This window comes from Pseudophryne corroboree, chromosome 5 (assembly GCF_028390025.1).
Source record: "Pseudophryne corroboree isolate aPseCor3 chromosome 5, aPseCor3.hap2, whole genome shotgun sequence".
In the NCBI taxonomy this organism is placed as follows: Eukaryota; Metazoa; Chordata; class Amphibia; order Anura; family Myobatrachidae; genus Pseudophryne; species Pseudophryne corroboree.
Genome location: NC_086448.1, coordinates 214,825,645 through 214,843,337, shown reverse-complemented (window position 1 = coordinate 214,843,337; position 17,693 = coordinate 214,825,645). Strand labels below are relative to the sequence as shown.

The window sequence follows — 17,693 nt, the reverse complement described above, 5'->3', positions numbered from 1 at the left end:
CCAGCAGACTTGTGTCTGCCGGAAAGAGAGATCCAAGGTAGGCTTTAAATCTAGGATCGAGCATGGTGGCCAAAATGTAGTGCTCTGATTTCAACAGATTGACCACCCGTGAATCCTTGTTAAGCGAATTAAGGGCTCCATCCACAAGTCCCACATGCCTAGCGGAATCGCTCCGTGTTAGCTCCTCCTTCAATGTCTCCAGCTTCTTCTGCAAAAGCCTGATGAGGGGAATGACCTGACTCAGGCTGGCAGTGTCTGAACTGACTTCACGTGTGGCAAGTTCAAAGGGCATCAGAACCTTGCACAATGTTGAAATCATTCTCCACTGCGCTTGAGACAGGTGCATTCCACCTCCTATATCGTGCTGAATTGTATAGGCTTGAATGGCCTTTTGCTGCTCCTCCAACCTCTGAAGCATATAGAGGGTTGAATTCCACCTCGTTACCACTTCTTGCTTCAGATGATGGCAGGGCAGGTTCAGTTGTTTTTGGTGGTGCTCCAGTCTTCTGTACGTGGTGCCTGTACGCCGAAAGTGTCCCGCAATTCTTCTGGCCACCGACAGCATCTCTTGCACACCCCTGTCGTTTTTAAAAAAATTCTGCACCACCAAATTCAAGGTATGTGCAAAACATGGGACGTGCTGGAATTTGCCCAGATTTAATGCACACACAATATTGCTGGCGTTGTCCGATGCCACAAATCCACAGGAGAGTCCAATTGGGGTAAGCCATTCCGCGATGATCTTCCTCAGTTGCCGTAAGAGGTTTTCAGCTGTGTGCGTATTCTGGAAAGCGGTGATACAAAGCGTAGCCTGCCTAGGAAAGAGTTGGCGTTTGCGAGATGCTGCTACTGGTGCCGCCGCTGCTGTTCTTGCGGCGGGAGTCCATACATCTACCCAGTGGGCTGTCACAGTCATATAGTCCTGACCCTGCCCTGCTCCACTTGTCCACATGTCTGTGGTTAAGTGGACATTGGGTACAACTGCATTTTTTAGGACACTGGTGAGTCTTTTTCTGACGTCCGTGTACATTCTCGGTATCGCCTGCCTAGAGAAGTGGAACCTAGATGGTATTTGGTAACGGGGCACACTACCTCAAGAAATTGTCTAGTTCCCTGTGAACTAACGGCGGATACCGGACGCACGTCTAACACCAACATAGTTGTCAAGGCCTCAGTTATCCGCTTTGCAGCAGGATGACTGCTGTGATATTTCATCTTCCTCGCAAAGGACTGTTGGACAGTCAATTGCTTACTGGAAGTAGTACAAGTGGGCTTACGACTTCCCCTCTGGGATGACGATTGACTCCCAGCAGCAACAACAGCAGCGCCAGCAGCAGTAGGCATTACACTCAAGGATGCATCGGAGGAATCCCAGGCAGGAGAGGACTCGTCAGAATTGCCAGTGACATGGCCTGCAGGACTATTGGCATTCCTGGGTAAGGAGGAAATTGACACTGAGGGAGTTGGTGGGGTGGTTTGCGTGAGCTTGGTTACAAGAGGAAGGGATTTACTGGTCAGTGGACTGCTTCCGCTGTCACCCAAAGTTTTTGAACTTGTCACTGACTTATTATGAATGCGCTGCAGGTGACGTATAAGGGAGGATGTTCCGAGGTGGTTAACGTCCTTACCCCTACTTATTACAGCTTGACAAAGGCAACACACGGCTTGACACCTGTTGTCCGCATTTCTGTTGAAATATTTCCACACCGAAGAGCTGATTTTTTGGTATTTTCACCAGGCATGTCAATGGCCATATTCCTCCCATGGACAACAGGTGTCTCCCCGGGTGCCTGACTTAAACAAACCACCTCACCATCAGAATCCTCCTGGTCAATTTCCTCCCCAGCGCCAGCAACACCCATATCCTCCTCATCCTGGTGTACTTCAACACTGACATCTTCAATCTGACTATCAGGAACTGGACTGCGGGTGCTCCTTCCAGCACTTGCAGGGGGCGTGCAAATGGTGGAAGGCGCATGCTCTTCACGTCCAGTGTTGGGAAGGTTAGGCATCGCAACCGACACAATTGGAGTCGGACTCTCCTTGTGGATTTGGGATTTCGAAGAACGCACAGTTCTTTGCGGTGCTACTGCTTTTGCCATCTTGAGTCTTTTCATTTTTCTAGCGAGAGGCTTAGTGCTTCCATCCTCATGTGAAGCTGAACCACTAGCCATGAACATAGGCCAGGGCCTCAGCCGTTCCTTGCCACTCCGTGTGGTAAATGGCATATTGGCAAGTTTACGCTTCTCCTCCGACAATTTTATTTTAGGTTTTGGAGTCCTTTTTTTACTGATATTTGGTGTTTTGGATTTTACATGCTCTGTACTATGACATTGGGCATCGGCCTTGGCAGACGACGTTGCTGGCATTTCATCGTCTCGGCCATGACTAGTGGCAGCAGCTTCAGCACGAGGTGGAAGTGGATCTTGATCTTTCCCTAATTTTGGAACCTCAACATTTTTGTTCTCCATATTTTAATAGGCACAACTAAAAGGCACCTCAGGTAAACAATGGAGATGGATGGATACTAGTATACTTATGGATGGACTGCCGAGTGCCGACACAGAGGTAGCTACAGCCGTTGACTACCGTACTGTGTCTGCTGATAATATAGACTGGATGATAATGAGATGAAATCAATATATATGTATATATAATATCACTAGTACTGCAGCCAGACAGGTATATATATTTATTATGTAATGACTGATGACGGACTTGCTGGACACTGTCAGCTCAGCAGCACCGCAGACTGCTACAGTAAGCTACTATAGTAGTATGTATAAAGAAGAAAGAAAAAAAAAACCACGGGTAGGTGGTATACAATTATGGATGGACTGCCGAGTGCCGACACAGAGGTAGCTACAGCCGTGGACTACCGTACTGTGTCTGCTGATAATATAGACTGGATGATAATGAGATGAAATCAATATATATGTATATATAATATCACTAGTACTGCAGCCGGACAGGTATATATATTTATTATGTAATGACTGATGACGGACCTGCTGGACACTGTCAGCTCAGCAGCACCGCAGACTGCTACAGTAAGCTACTATAGTAGTATGTATAAAGAAGAAAGAAAAAAAAAAAACCACGGGTAGGTGGTATACAATTATGGATGGACTGCCGAGTGCCGACACAGAGGTAGCTACAGCCGTGGACTACCGTACTGTGTCTGCTGTTAATATAGACTGGATGATAATGAGATGAAATCAATATATATGTATATATAATATCACTAGTACTGCAGCCGGACAGGTATATATATTTATTATGTAATGACTGATGACGGACCTGCTGGACACTGTCAGCTTAGCAGCACCGCAGACTGCTACAGTAAGCTACTATAGTAGTATGTATAAAGAAGAAAGAAAAAAAAAAACCACGGGTAGGTGGTATACAATTATGGATGGACTGCCGAGTGCCGACACAGAGGTAGCTACAGCCGTGGACTACCGTACTGTGTCTGCTGATAATATAGACTGGATGATAATGAGATGAAATCAATATATATGTATATATAATATCACTAGTACTGCAGCCAGACAGGTATATATATTTATTATGTAATGACTGATGACGGACCTGCTGGACACTGTCAGCTCAGCAGCACCGCAGACTGCTACAGTAAGCTACTATAGTAGTATGTATAAAGAAGAAAGAAAAAAAAAAACACGGGTAGGTGGTATACAATTATGGATGGACTGCCGAGTGCCGACACAGAGGTAGCTACAGCCGTGGACTAACGTACTGTGTCTGCTGATAATATAGACTGGATGATAATGAGATGAAATCAATATATGTGTATATATAATATCACTAGTACTGCAGCCGGACAGGTATATATATTTATTATGTAATGACTGATGACGGACCTGCTGGACACTGTCAGCTCAGCAGCACCGCAGACTGCTACAGTAAGCTACTATAGTAGTATGTATAAAGAAGAAAGAAAAAAAAAAAACACGGGTAGGTGGTATACAATTATGGATGGACTGCCGAGTGCCGACACAGAGGTAGCTACAGCCGTGGACTACCGTACTGTGTCTGCTGTTAATATAGACTGGATGATAATGAGATGAAATCAATATATATGTATATATAATATCACTAGTACTGCAGCCGGACAGGTATATATATTTATTATGTAATGACTGATGACGGACCTGCTGGACACTGTCAGCTCAGCAGCACCGCAGACTGCTACAGTAAGCTACTATATTAGTATGTATAAAGAAGAAAAGAAAAAAAAAACACGGGTAGGTGGTATACAATTATGGATGGACTGCCGAGTGCCGACACAGAGGTAGCTACAGCCGTGGACTAATGTACTGTGTCTGCTGATATTATAGACTGGATGATAATGAGATGAAATCAATATATATGTGTATATATAATATCACTAGTACTGCAGCCGGACAGGTATATATATTTATTATGTAATGACTGATGACGGACCTGCTGGACACTGTCAGCTCAGCAGCACCGCAGACTGCTACAGTAAGCTACTATAGTAGTATGTATAAAGAAGAAAGAAAAAAAAAAAACACGGGTAGGTGGTATACAATTATGGATGGACTGCCGAGTGCCGACACAGAGGTAGCTACAGCCGTGGACTAACGTACTGTGTCTGCTGATAATATAGACTGGATGATAATGAGATGAAATCAATATATATGTATATATAATATCACTAGTACTGCAGCCGGACAGGTATATATATTTATTATGTAATGACTGATGACGGACCTGCTGGACACTGTCAGCTCAGCAGCACCGCAGACTGCTACAGTAAGCTACTATAGTAGTATGTATAAAGAAGAAAGAAGAAAAAAAAACCACGGGTAGGTGTTATACAATTATGGATGGACTGCCGAGTGCCGACACAGAGGTAGCTACAGCCGTGGACTAACGTACTGTGTCTGCTGATAATATAGACTGGATGATAATGAGATGAAATCAATATATATATATATATAATTATATAATATCACTAGTACTGCAGCCGGACAGGTATATATATTTATTATGTAATGACTGATGACGGACCTGCTGGACACTGTCAGCTCAGCAGCACCGCAGACTGCTACAGTAAGCTACTATAGTAGTATGTATAAAGAAGAAAAAAAAAAAAAAAAAACACGGGTAGGTGCTAGGTGGTATACAATATTATATATATATTATATACAATTATATATATATATATATATATATATATTAAACTCATAAACTGGTGGTGATTATTAAACTGGTGGTCAGGTCACTGGTCACACTATCAGCAACTTGCAAGTAGTACTCCTGAGTCCTAAGCAGACAATCACAATATATATTATACTGGTGGTCAGTGTGGTCACAAACAATGGCAGTGTGGCACTCTGGCAGCAAAAGTGTGCACTGTACGTTATATGTACTCCTGAGTCCTGAGTCCTGCTCTCAGACTCTAACTGCTCCCCACTGTCAGTGTCTCCCCCACAAGTCAGATAATACAGTCACACTATCTCTCTCTATCACTTCAGCAAGTACTAGTAGTAGTAGTACTCCTCCTAATGCTCCCCAAAATTACTACTGTGTCTCTCTCTGTCTCACTCTCTTCTTGAATCTCTATAAACGGAGAGGACGCCAGCCACGTCCTCTCCCTATGAATCTCAATGCACGTGTGAAAATGGCGGCGACGCGCGGCTCCTTATATAGAATCCGAGTCTCGCGATAGAATCCGAGCCTCGCGAGAATCCGTCAGCGTGATGATGACGTTCGGGCGCGCTCGGGTTAACCGAGCAAGGCGGGAAGATCCGAGTCGCTCGGACCCGTGTAAAAAAAAACTGAAGTTCGGGCGGGTTCGGATTTCGAGGAACCGAACCCGCTCATCTCTAGTATGCACAGATCCACTTGATTTCAGACTGATCTCTTGCACTAAGTATAGGGCTGGTGCCAGGGCCGTAACTAGGATTTTCGTCACCCGGGGCAAGGCATGAATTTGGCGCCCCCCTCCCGCTTCTGTAAAATGGCCTCCCAGCAGCGTGTTCTATTATGTGCCCCCTGTGTGTCCCCATATGTTACATTACATCATTACACGACATGCCCCATACGCTGCACTGCATCACTACACACTGTACTACACCACAAAACATGCCCCTATACGCTGCACTACACTAAATACCATATATGCTACACTTCACACAGACACACATACACACACACACACACACACACACACACACACACACACACACACACCTCCCCTCCCAACTGCAGCTATGAGGAAAGCAATTAGGACCCAGTGGAGTTCAGAAACTTGGGCCCAAAAATGTAGTGTATCAGATGGGGAGGCACAGGGGTTTCAGAGCAGCCAGCAGATAACACAAGTGACTGCCTCAAAATGGTGCCTCAGTTCTCACACTATAAGGCAGTCCAGTAACACATACACTAACAGCGAAAACTGGGGGCAGCCACTGGGGCTGGAGACTCACCACCAAAGCACAGTACAGCAGGAGGAGGCAGAGAGGACTGCGGGCTGTGCCTCATGGAACCCTGATCAGACAGCAGAGCAGGCCGTGCACACAGCGGGAGATAGAGCCGCAGGAAGATCCGGACAGAAGATCCGACATCAGGAGGGCATCATACAGCAGCATGTGAGAGGAAAGTCCGTGGTGGGCTGCAGGAGGGAAATCTTCCTTCTCATTCATTTTCTTCACTGCGCTTCCCGCTGTCCCTCCACAGCTGCCTCCTATACCCGGAAATCCCGCTGCAATCAGATGAGGGGAGGGGAGAGGAGGCGTGAGGGGAGGGGAGGGGAGGCGTGAGGGAAGGGGAGGGGAGGCGGAACATCTGAAGGGCAGACTCGGACGTGCTGACTGTACCCGTGATCAATGTCTACGGCATCACTGCTGCAGCGGTAGGTCGGTGACAATCAGGGTGGATGCGCATTGCGCGCCCCCTCAACACCGGCGCCCGGGTCACATGCCCCCTTAGCCCCCCCCCTAGTTACGGCCCTGGCTGGTGCAAATGTGAGCTGATCATAATGACAGCTACAGTATTAATGCAAGCGGATGGATGGGGCTGTGTGGCTGCATAGATGCATGCAACTCTGCATACAGCAAAGATCCGCATTTATTTCCATGCATGCAATCCGTCCGTGTGTGTGGCCAACTTGTGTGCAACTCTGAGTCACAGCCAGTGTCGGACTGGGGCATGTAGGGCCCACTGGGGGAATGCAGTGGTAGGGGCCCATGTTTAGGGGTGTGGCCAGTCTGCACAAGGGGTGTGGCTTGCCACCTCATTGGTTTGACTAACCATTAGAGAGTGCAAAGTCTTTGCCCCTTCATAAATATATATAGTAAATTCAGCTGCTGTATGCATGATAATGTACCAGATTAATAACAGCAATGCACTGCAGAAAGTACACCATAATCCTGTATAAGGTAACATATGTATAATGTATAATTCAAGTGCACAGTCTGGAACCTGATCCTTAAAGCAGGAGGTGGGCCCCCAGGCAGTGGGGCCCACCGGTGGTTTCCCCTGTACCCCTGTGGGCCAGTCCAAGCCTGATCACAGCCAATTTGCGTTCAACTATGTGCTTTTAATCTTCACCCAAAATACTCTTTCAGTTTTAATAGTTATTAATGAAGTCATAAATCACTGGGAATTTTAACACAGAATTTGGCCATAAAATAAATGTCATATTTTTAAAATAAAAAATAATCACTATATTATAATATGACTGTTGATGTGTTTCATTAGTATTTGTTAATAGTCACTATGTCTCCAGGAGCTGCTTCTAGGCCTGGAGATTTGGTGGGTGGGGGGTCTTTTTTAAATTAAACTGAAGAAATGAAAACAGTTCATTAAAACTCCATGTTTCTTGGCAACTGTTTATACACGCCAAAATGATAAATGGCTGTTTGGTGCTGACATAAATCTTTTTTGCGATATCAGCTTACGCTGACTGGAGACTGCCATGTTGCCAAGTAGGTGATTCTGTTTATTGTGGTGGTGTAAACAGTTCAAAGATGCAAATTATTCTTCTGCAACAGTCTTAGTTGCCAACAGCCAGTTTCTCATTGATCCAAGGCAATTACAAGGATATAGGACAACTTGTTTTGTACTGTAGCAATAAATTACAACATACTGTATGAAGGAGAAATCATCATAAGGGTTTTTTCGTAACAAAGTTCAACTCTGCAGCAAATCGCTGTAACCAGATATTTATTTTCATTGTCTGACTTGCAACTAGATAATTTAAGACTAATTAAAGCTAATTACTGATCGTTTGCTACTGTTTATTGCACATTTTTACATTCTTAGTAAATACTGGCATTACTAATGAAGAGTATATACCACAAAGCAGTAATATTTATGCAAATAGTGACATATTATCAAAGCAGCACACACAGCCATTCCCATTTGTCACTGAGAACTTTAACAGTGTGGCTATATACTGTACTTTAAATGCTATTTCTGCAGCTACACTTAGGGCGTCAACGCTCCGTTTAAGGGGCATGGTCCAGACAACGCAGGCGTGTCTGGAACATTACTGGGGTGGGTTGCGGCGGCTGCGTGATGTCACACACAGCCATTGCGACCCAAAACATGGTGGGTAGTCGTCTGCCTCACAGCTAGACTGCGTCGGCAGAGGGCTTCTTGGACCAATGCGAATGCACTGCTGCCGTGTGATGCTTTCGCATGTCTGCGGGGAGAGGGACAGGACCCGGCATGCAGAGTGGTCTTGCCCTGTGATGGGTGCCCCCCCCCTCATGTTAGAGAATATGATCATAGATGTGCATTTTTTCGCACATCTACTATCTGGTTTGAATTACCCCCTATATAGTATTAGCAGCAGAATTACCTGTTCCTGACTTCAAGGTACAGTAATACCTGGTGTGAGGATTTCAGTCACATGTGAATCAGGGCAGTCTTAACAGCAGTGTAGGCCCTTGGGCACAGCAATGCACTGGGCCTCCTACCCATCCTCCAGCAGTAGAGGTGGGGGGTGCTATCAGCGCAGCTTTGATGTCCCATGGGCGGCAGGGAGTGTTCTATCTTCCGCTCAGCATGTAGGACCTGGAGTAGTCATTTCTGCTAATTACTCCTTTACTGCACAGATGGTGGGAGATGGGATGGTAGGGAGAACACTAAACTGTAGAATGGGGCATTGGGCTTAATGAAGGGGCCCTGGTACATGACTTACAGGGTGTTAAATACGCATGGGAGGGGTGGATAGTGGAGTGGGCTTAATATTCATCATTTTCTGGTGGGAGGACAGCTTGCTTGACTGCATATATCTCAATTTTCTTGAAATAAACTTCTTAGCTTTGAATGTGATAACAATCTAGAGAGTTTTACCTATCAGGGGGTCCTGTGGACTTGTGGATCAGAGTTCAGGAGCCAGAGAAATCCACCAATGAAAATATAAATCTGCATACTAGGCGTGTGTAGCTGTAGCAGGGATCAGCTGCTTGAAGGCTGATATCTCTGGTTCTGGGCACAGTGGATAAAAACTGCCAATGTCCACTGAAAGGGGAGAGTCCCAGCTTTTGGAGTATACCCTCGGAAAAACTCTAAGTCAGACAGAACCCGAGATATCATGCTGGGAAGAGCAAATAACAGTCTTGGATGGGGACCACTGCTTTGAAGTCAGATATCTCTGGTTCCCCAGGGCCGATTTTCAAAAATCTGGTACCCCTGGAAAGAGGGGACCCTCAGCTATCACAGCCTAGGACCCTCATACTCTTGGGGCCCTTGGGCAAGTACCAATTGAGCCCATATGAAAAGACGGCCCTGCTGTGAATGGTATTAATCTTACATGTAAATAATTGATTTAAATGCATTTTTTGGCCAGGATGCATTATCTGATGATTTTACAAAAAAATCCAGTGATTTTACGGCAAAGTGCAAGTTGCCTTATGTAAGAATATGAATATCTTTAGAGTTACCAGAAACCCACTATTTGTTGCTGCAAGTCACAGACCGTAATTTCATAATGTTGTATGTACAAGTCTCCAGATTTAATCGCCTGTGATTTTGAAAGTTGTTGAAAATGTGGCAAGAAAAACTGCATAAAAGTAGTGGTGCTGTCTGGCTAGATAGCTGTTATATGACCAAGCACGCTGTTTAAAATAATAAATAATAAAAAAATGAAAAAAAGTGTGTCTCTCTCCCATTACAAACCAGAGTGTAACCTGAGCTAGTAAAACTGCTACTATCAGCACTAATTATTGCTAGCCAGGGCGATTGGCACTATAGCAGGGAGTATTCTAAAGGGCCCCATACACTAGAACGGTAATGCCCGATTTCAGCCAAATTCGGGCATACGGGCAGATATATTGGGTGAAATCGGGCATTTTGCCTATGTATCCGATTCGATGCGCGGCCTCGTGAGCGTCGGATCGGATCCCCTAGATCGCTAGTGCTGCACTCTTGATATATCGGTTCCCGTAGGCATGGCTGGGATCGCATACGATATATCGTATGTAAAATGTACCAAATCGTTTGGAATCGTATGGAACCACTCCCTGGAGAGTTCAAGGGAAATCGCCCCGACTAGACATATCGCCTCTAGACATATCGTTTTAGTGTACGGGGCTCCAGCCGGGAGCTTTCCACCAGACGCCTGGCAACGGAGACGCCTGGTGGCAGAGAGGGGTTATAGGGCGGCGCTGGAGGACGTGCAGCGCTCAAGCTGCACAAGATTGGAATTAAAGGGGGCCTGGCTGAGCTAGCCTCTGGATTGTCTCCTCTACCCTTTATTTTCCAGTCAGCCCTGTCATGACCTGCCGGTTATAGCTTATGCTTGCAGCGTGAGCCTATGGTCCGTTTTCCTTGTGCCTGTGTTCCTCTGCTAGTTGGTAGTTCTATTCATTCTAGTGTAGATATCCTGAAGGCTGGTCCTGCTCCAACTCCAGCATATCCTGCAAGCTGGTCCTGCTCCAACTCCAGCATATCCTGCAAGCCGGTCCTGCTCCAACTTCAGCATATCCTGCAAGCTGGTCCTGCCCCAACTCCAGCATATCCTGCAAGCTGGTCCTGCTCCAACTCCAGCACATCCTGCAAGCTGGTCCTGTTCTAACTCCATCATCTCCTGCAAACTGGTCCTGCACCAACTCCAACATAATCTATGTGGCTAGCACTGCTCCATCTCCAATCAGCATTCTATGAAGCTGATTCTGCCAGCCAAGATCCAGGGCTGTTGATTTAATCTCTATATCAGCAAGTTTCCTGTGCATCTGGAATCGTTCTAACTTCAGTCCAAACCCAGAATTTCTGGTACATCTACCATTTGTATACTGCACTTCGTGATTACCTGACAAATTACATAAACTATTACTGTTCCAAACATAAAACCAGGCATCACATAAGTACCAGTAAGCGCACTTGCTTTATAGGAACATCGGGTGACTGTTAGTGGCTTGAAGACCTCGCTAGAGTGACTCTAAGGGTATACTGTAATACTTACTCTGGTATATCATAGCATGCCTTTTCCTGCTTTCAGCCTGCTAACGGCAACAGCAGGGTACAATGGTTGTCATTCCGAGTTGTTCGCTCGCTGCTATTTTTAGCAGAATTGTTAATAGGCTAAAATCTGTTAGTTCTGCGCATGCGTATGCACTGCAGGGCGCACGCGCTAAGCAATTATACACAAAACTATGCTATTTTGCTCACGGGCAAACAAAGCTTTTCAGTCGCTCTGTTGATCGGAGAATGATTGACAGGAAGTGGGTGTTTCTGGGTGGTAACTGAGCGTTTTCAGGGAGTGTGCTAAAAAACGCAGGTGTACCAGCAGAAAATGCAGGAGTGGCTGTATTTGGTAAATTGTCAATGCACCACTACATGTTGGCAGGTAACGATGGCCTGTTAGGATTAGTGGAATTAGACTCAGTTCTAAATTTTTGGCATTTGCTGACTAGGAGATGACCCAATGAAAATCATTCTTGGACATAGGGGGTCATTCCGAGTTGATCGCTCGCTAGCAGTTTTTAGCAGCTGTGCAAACGCTATGCCGCCGCCCACTGGGGGTCTATTTTAGCTTACCAAAAGTGCGAACGGTTGTATCACAGAGCGGCTACAACATTTTTTTGTGTAGTTTCAGAGTAGCTCAAAACCTACTCAGCATTTGCGATCACTTCAGACTATTCAGTTCCGGATTTGACGTCACAAACCCACCCAGCGTTTGCCCAGCCACGCCTGCGTTTTCCCTGGCACGCCTGCGTTTTTCCGCACACTCCCTGAAAACGGTCAGTTGCCACCCAGAAACGCCCACTTCATGTCAATCACTCTGTGGCATGCAGTGCGACTGAAATGTATCACTAGACCCTGTGCAAAACTACATCGTTCGTTGTGCCCGTACGTCGCGCGTGCGCAATGCGCCGCATACGCATGCACAGAACTGCAGTTTTTTTGCCTGATCACTGCACTGCGAACAAATGCAGCTAGCGAACAACTCGGAATGACCCCATAATTATAAGCAGCTACAGACAAAGGGCCTGATTCAAGTTGGATTGTAAATTCTTCTAAGTAGCAGAATTTGCAATCCATGCGGGACCGCCCATCATAGGGCCAGGCCGCCCAGCATGCTGACCTCCGCCCCCCCTCCAACCTCGATCAAGCAGAAATTGCGATCGCATCACAATTTCTGCTTGATAGCAGAATTCAGGGTTGTCTCCTGCCGACACAGTTTAGCTGCGCCCGCAGGAGGCCCACAGCCATCTTTACGATCACGGCGGCTGCTTTCCAATCACGGCCGCCATGATGATGCCCACATCACGCCTCTCGTTTTGAGGTCACCACATTAAAAATTACAGAAAGGGTGCGGGCTCATTCGCAGGACGGGCTCTGCGCATACGCCCACATTCTTTTTGTAATTTTTGCGGTTGGATCGCTTATTGCCTCAAAGTTACTGAAATTCACTAAATAATTCCAGGATTTGTGGTTTTTAGATCAAGTGAAGGGACATGAACATAAGCAGTTCTACAAAATAAACAAAATAATTTAAAAAGGAAACAAGATCCGTAATACAAAGCAAATTAGAAAACAAGCATCTACAGCAGGGGTGGCCAACCAGTCGGAGGCAAAGAGCCAGAAAAGATCCATAGGCAAGTGCAAGAGCCACTATCAAAAATGGGGTGTGGCCTAGTTGTCACAAAGCCACGCCCCATTTTTGTGCACACACCTTTCGGTATGATGTTTGTAGGAGTGTGACCTTGTGTCATAACCCTGTTTAGTCATGTTGTACAGTGCCACATAAATATAAAAATGCCAAAAAACGGGTGCGACCACAGTGCCAGATACATATACGCCCCCCAGTGCCAGATATGCCCCCACAGTGTCAGATATGCCCCCGATGCAGATACACATGTCCCCACAGTGCCTCCCACAGTGGCAGATATGCCCTTGATGCAGATACACGTCCCCACAGTGCCTCCCACAGTGCCAGATATGCCCCCGATGCAGATACACATGTCCCCACAGTGCCTCCCACAGTGCCAGATATGCCCCCACAGTAGATACACATGTCCCCACAGTGCCAGACATGCCCCCACAGTGCCAGATACAGTATGCCCCCAATGCAGATACACAGGTCCCCACAGTGCCAGATATGCCCCCGATGCAGATACAAATGTCCCCACAGTGCCAGATATGCCCCCAGTGCCAGATATGCCCACACAGTGCCAGATATCCCCCAGTGCAGGTACACATGCCCCCACAGTGCCAGATATGCCCCCAGTGCAGATACACATGCCCCCACAGTGCCAGATATCCCCCAGTGCAGGTACACATGCCCCCACAGTGCCAGATATGCCCCCAGTGCAGATACACATGCCCCCACAGTGCCTCATATGCCCCCAGCCCCAGTGCAGATACACATGCCCATACAGTGCCAGATATGCCCCAGTGCAGGTACACATGCCCCCACATTGCCAGATATGCCCCCAGTGCAGATACACATGCCCCCACAGTGCAGATACATATGCCCACACAGTGCAGATACACATGCCCCCAGTGCTGATACATATGCCGCCACAGTGCCTCACTCCCCCCCCCCAAAAAAAAAAAAACTCAAAGTGCTGCTTACCGCGCTGCTGTGAGGGGAAGGAGAGCGCAGTGCACGCCTCTCCTACCCCTCAGTTTCCAGCGGCGGTGTGTATCTTCAATTCGGTGCCAGCCCGGCAGCCAATCAGGAGCCTTAGCTGCCGGTCCGCGAGCTCTGATTGGCTCACGAGCCGCCGCAGAATTGAAGATACACACCGCCGCTAGAGACCTGCTGCTGCGAGTCTGGTGTGTCGGGCAGCGGTGGCCGGGAGCGCATCGAGCCGCATGCGGAGGATGAAAGAGCCGCATGCGGCTCAAGAGCCGCGGGTTGGCCACCAATGATCTACAGCATAAACAAAACATAGAGAAAGAATAAAACAGTACTCGAATATACAGTATAGAGAGAATGTATGAGCAATACAAACTGAACAGCAGGAAAAAGCAGATGCTCATAGTAGGAGAGATTTTTTATTTTTCTACAGGGTTTATTAACCCTGGTTATTCAGCAGAGGCACACAGCGGTTTTGTTTAATGAGCAGCTCAGCTGCTGGATTACCTGAATAATACTCTCTGAGAGGGTTTTGTTCTATGTCCTGATGTTCACCTGTGGATGAGTTTCTAAGCAGACTTCTGCTATGTTCCGTAATAATTCACTTGTGCTTTTGTAGTCTTATCCAGTATTCCCTTTCATAAGTCAATTCATAGCGTTGAAGAAGCTTTCTCAATTATATCATGTTTTCACTGCAGCGGCTGCCAGATGCTGCCCCCACCATTGCCTGACCCTAACAAAGCTGTCATTTTATAATCTAGAAGTTCATCTTTAATTGACACAGTTTATCATTACCTTGATCAAATATCCCTGTTCTCCACAATATTGTCTCAATAAACTTGCTATATATATATATTTTTTTTTTTTTTTTCAGTAGAAGTGCAATATTATTATTAGCATATAGGAAATCATCTAAATTGTATTTTATTCTTTTGATTCTGCCTGCTAAACTGATCAATAATTTAAGATAAGTCTATTTGGATTGTCGAAGTCGAAAAATATTGCAGTACACACATCACGTACAAACTACACACAGATGGCCTCCGTGCGCGTACTTTTTCTGCTGTGCGTGCACATATTCGCAATTTGCGTATGTCGCTCATGCGGTCCTGCGTATTAGCGCGTGGTATGAGTAATTACGGTAGTGTTTCTGATCACATGGAAAAGCCATAAAAACACATTACATATTTAATCCAAATAGTGCACAATGTACACATAGTCTCCCTGCACCACACCAGCAAGTTACACTAGTTTAAATGGTATCAGAACAAAGTGATTCACCTTTACAGGATAGGAGGGGACAGAACTAGATTATAAGGTGGTGTTCATCCAGCTGTAGGGTATTTTAAGAGCAATATTCCGATGTTAGTTTGCAGAAGATCGCATGCTCCTGCGAATAGTTATGTGCAGGAGCAGAATTATAAGGGCACGGTCGTGCCCTTATATTAAGGCTGAATCGAACAAACGGAATTCTCCCATAGGGAACTTCTGAGATGGCGGCATGGTGTTTGAGGGGCTACACCTCAAAAGTGATTGGAAGTACTGAGCTGAAATTTGGCATGGACGTGTAGAATCGTCACCCGGTACTGCATGCCAAATTTCAGGGCAAAATAATAAAAAAATGAGTAATTGGGAGTAACCTAAAGTTTCAACTGTCAGTTTTTTTCTGCGACTTCCTGTGTGGCTTTTGAGGATGGTTTTCCCATATAGTCTATGGAAAGTTTTTTGGGAAGGCATAACTCAGGATAGAGGAAGAATTAAGACTTGGGGTTTGTTTTACTAGATAGAGTATGGCCCAGTGTAGTGCCTTTTGGGGTTGTGGTTTTTCAGAAAGTTATAGGTTTTTTTAAATTAAGAGAAATATGCCCCATTATAGATATAGGGCATTTCAATTTGTTGCGGCTGCGCAGTGGCCGCCAGTAGAGCGAGCATGAGTGAGGGAAGGGGTCTCGTGCAGGCTGAGGTTACAAAAGTAGCTGCTGGCGGCGGGAGGAGAGCCAGCGGTTCCTGGGTGTGTGCACGCTGCGGTCCCTTACAGACTGCAGCGACCCATTAGGACTGTAGAGGAGAGGGGTAGCAGCATAGCAGCCGCAGGCATACCGAAACCGCTCCCTACCCTTACCCGAAGTGGAAGCCGCAGCGGGAGGAATATCTGGAGCTGCGCCGCAGGAGAAAGTCAGAGGACATCCAGAGGAGACGTCCGGCGCAGCGCTGACTCCTGACTGTATGTATAGATGTGAGTGGCATTGCGTGGATGTTTGAGAGCGGCAGTGTACGGATGTACGAGAGCGGCAGTGTACGGATGTATGAGAGCGGCAGTGTACGGATGTATGAGAGCGGCGGTGTACGGATGTATGAGAGCGGCGGTGTATGGATGTATGAGAGCGGCGGTGTACGGATGTATGAGAGCGGCGGTGTACGGATGTATGAGAGCGGCGGTGTACGGATGTATGAGAGCGGCATTGTACGGATGTATGAGAGCGGCGGTGTACGGATGTATGAGAGCGGCAGAGTATGGATGTATGAGAGCGGCAGAGTACGGATGTATGAGAGCGGTAGAGTACGGATGTAGGAGAGCGGTAGAGTACGGATGTATGAGAGCGGTAGAGTACGGATGTATGAGAGCGGCAGTGTACGGATGTATGAGAGCGGCAGTGTACGGATATATGAGAGCGGCGGTGTACGGATGTATGATAGCAGCAGAGTACGGATGTATGAGAGCGGCAGAGTACGGATGTATGAGAGCGGCAGAGTACGGATGTATGAGAGCGGCAGAGTACGGATGTATGAAAGCAGCAGTGTGTGGATTTATGGGAGCGGCAGTGTGTGGATGTATGAGAGCGGCAGTGTACGGCTGTATTAGAGCGGCAGTGTGTAGATGTATGAGAGCGGCAGTGTGTGGATGTATGAGAGCGGCAGTGTACGGATGTATGAGAGCGGCAGTGTGTGGATGTATGAGAGCGGCAGTGTGTGGATGTATGAGAGCGGCAGTGTACGGATGTATGAGAGCGGCAGTGTACGGATGTATGAGAGTGGCAGTGTGTGGATGTATGAGAGCGGCAGTGTGTGGATGTATGAGAGCGGCAGTGTGTGGATGTATGAGAGCGGCAGTGTGTGGATGTATGAGAGCGGCAGTGTACGGATGTATGAGAGCGGCAGTGTGTGGATGTATGAGAGCGGCAGTGTGTGGATGTATGAGAGCGGCAGTGTACGGATGTATGAGAGCGGCAGTGTTCGGATGTATGAGAGCGGCAGTGTGTGGATGTATGAGAGCGGCAGTGTGTGGATGTATGAGAGCGGCAGTGTGTGGATGTATGAGAGCGGCAGTGTACGGATGTATGAGAGCGGCAGTGTGTGGATGTATGAGAGCGGCAGTGTGTGGATGTATGAGAGCGGCAGTGTGTGGATGTATGAGAGCGGCAGTGTGTGGATGTATGAGAGCGGCAGTGTACGGATGTATGAGAGCGGCAGTGTACGGATGTATGAGAGCGGCAGTGTGTGGATGTATGAGAGCGGCAGTGTACGGATGTATGAGAGCGGCAGTGTGTGGATGTATGAGAGCGGCAGTGTACGGATGTATGAGAGCGGCAGTGTGTGGATGTATGAGGGCGGC

General features: G+C 46.9%; 1 long non-coding RNA gene across 1 annotated transcript in view; it reads right to left on the bottom strand.

Moving 5' to 3' along the window:
- The window catches only part of LOC134928937 (uncharacterized), a 118,066-nt gene that overhangs the window by 60,994 nt on the left and 39,379 nt on the right, over positions 1–17,693 (bottom strand). The window lies entirely within an intron of this gene.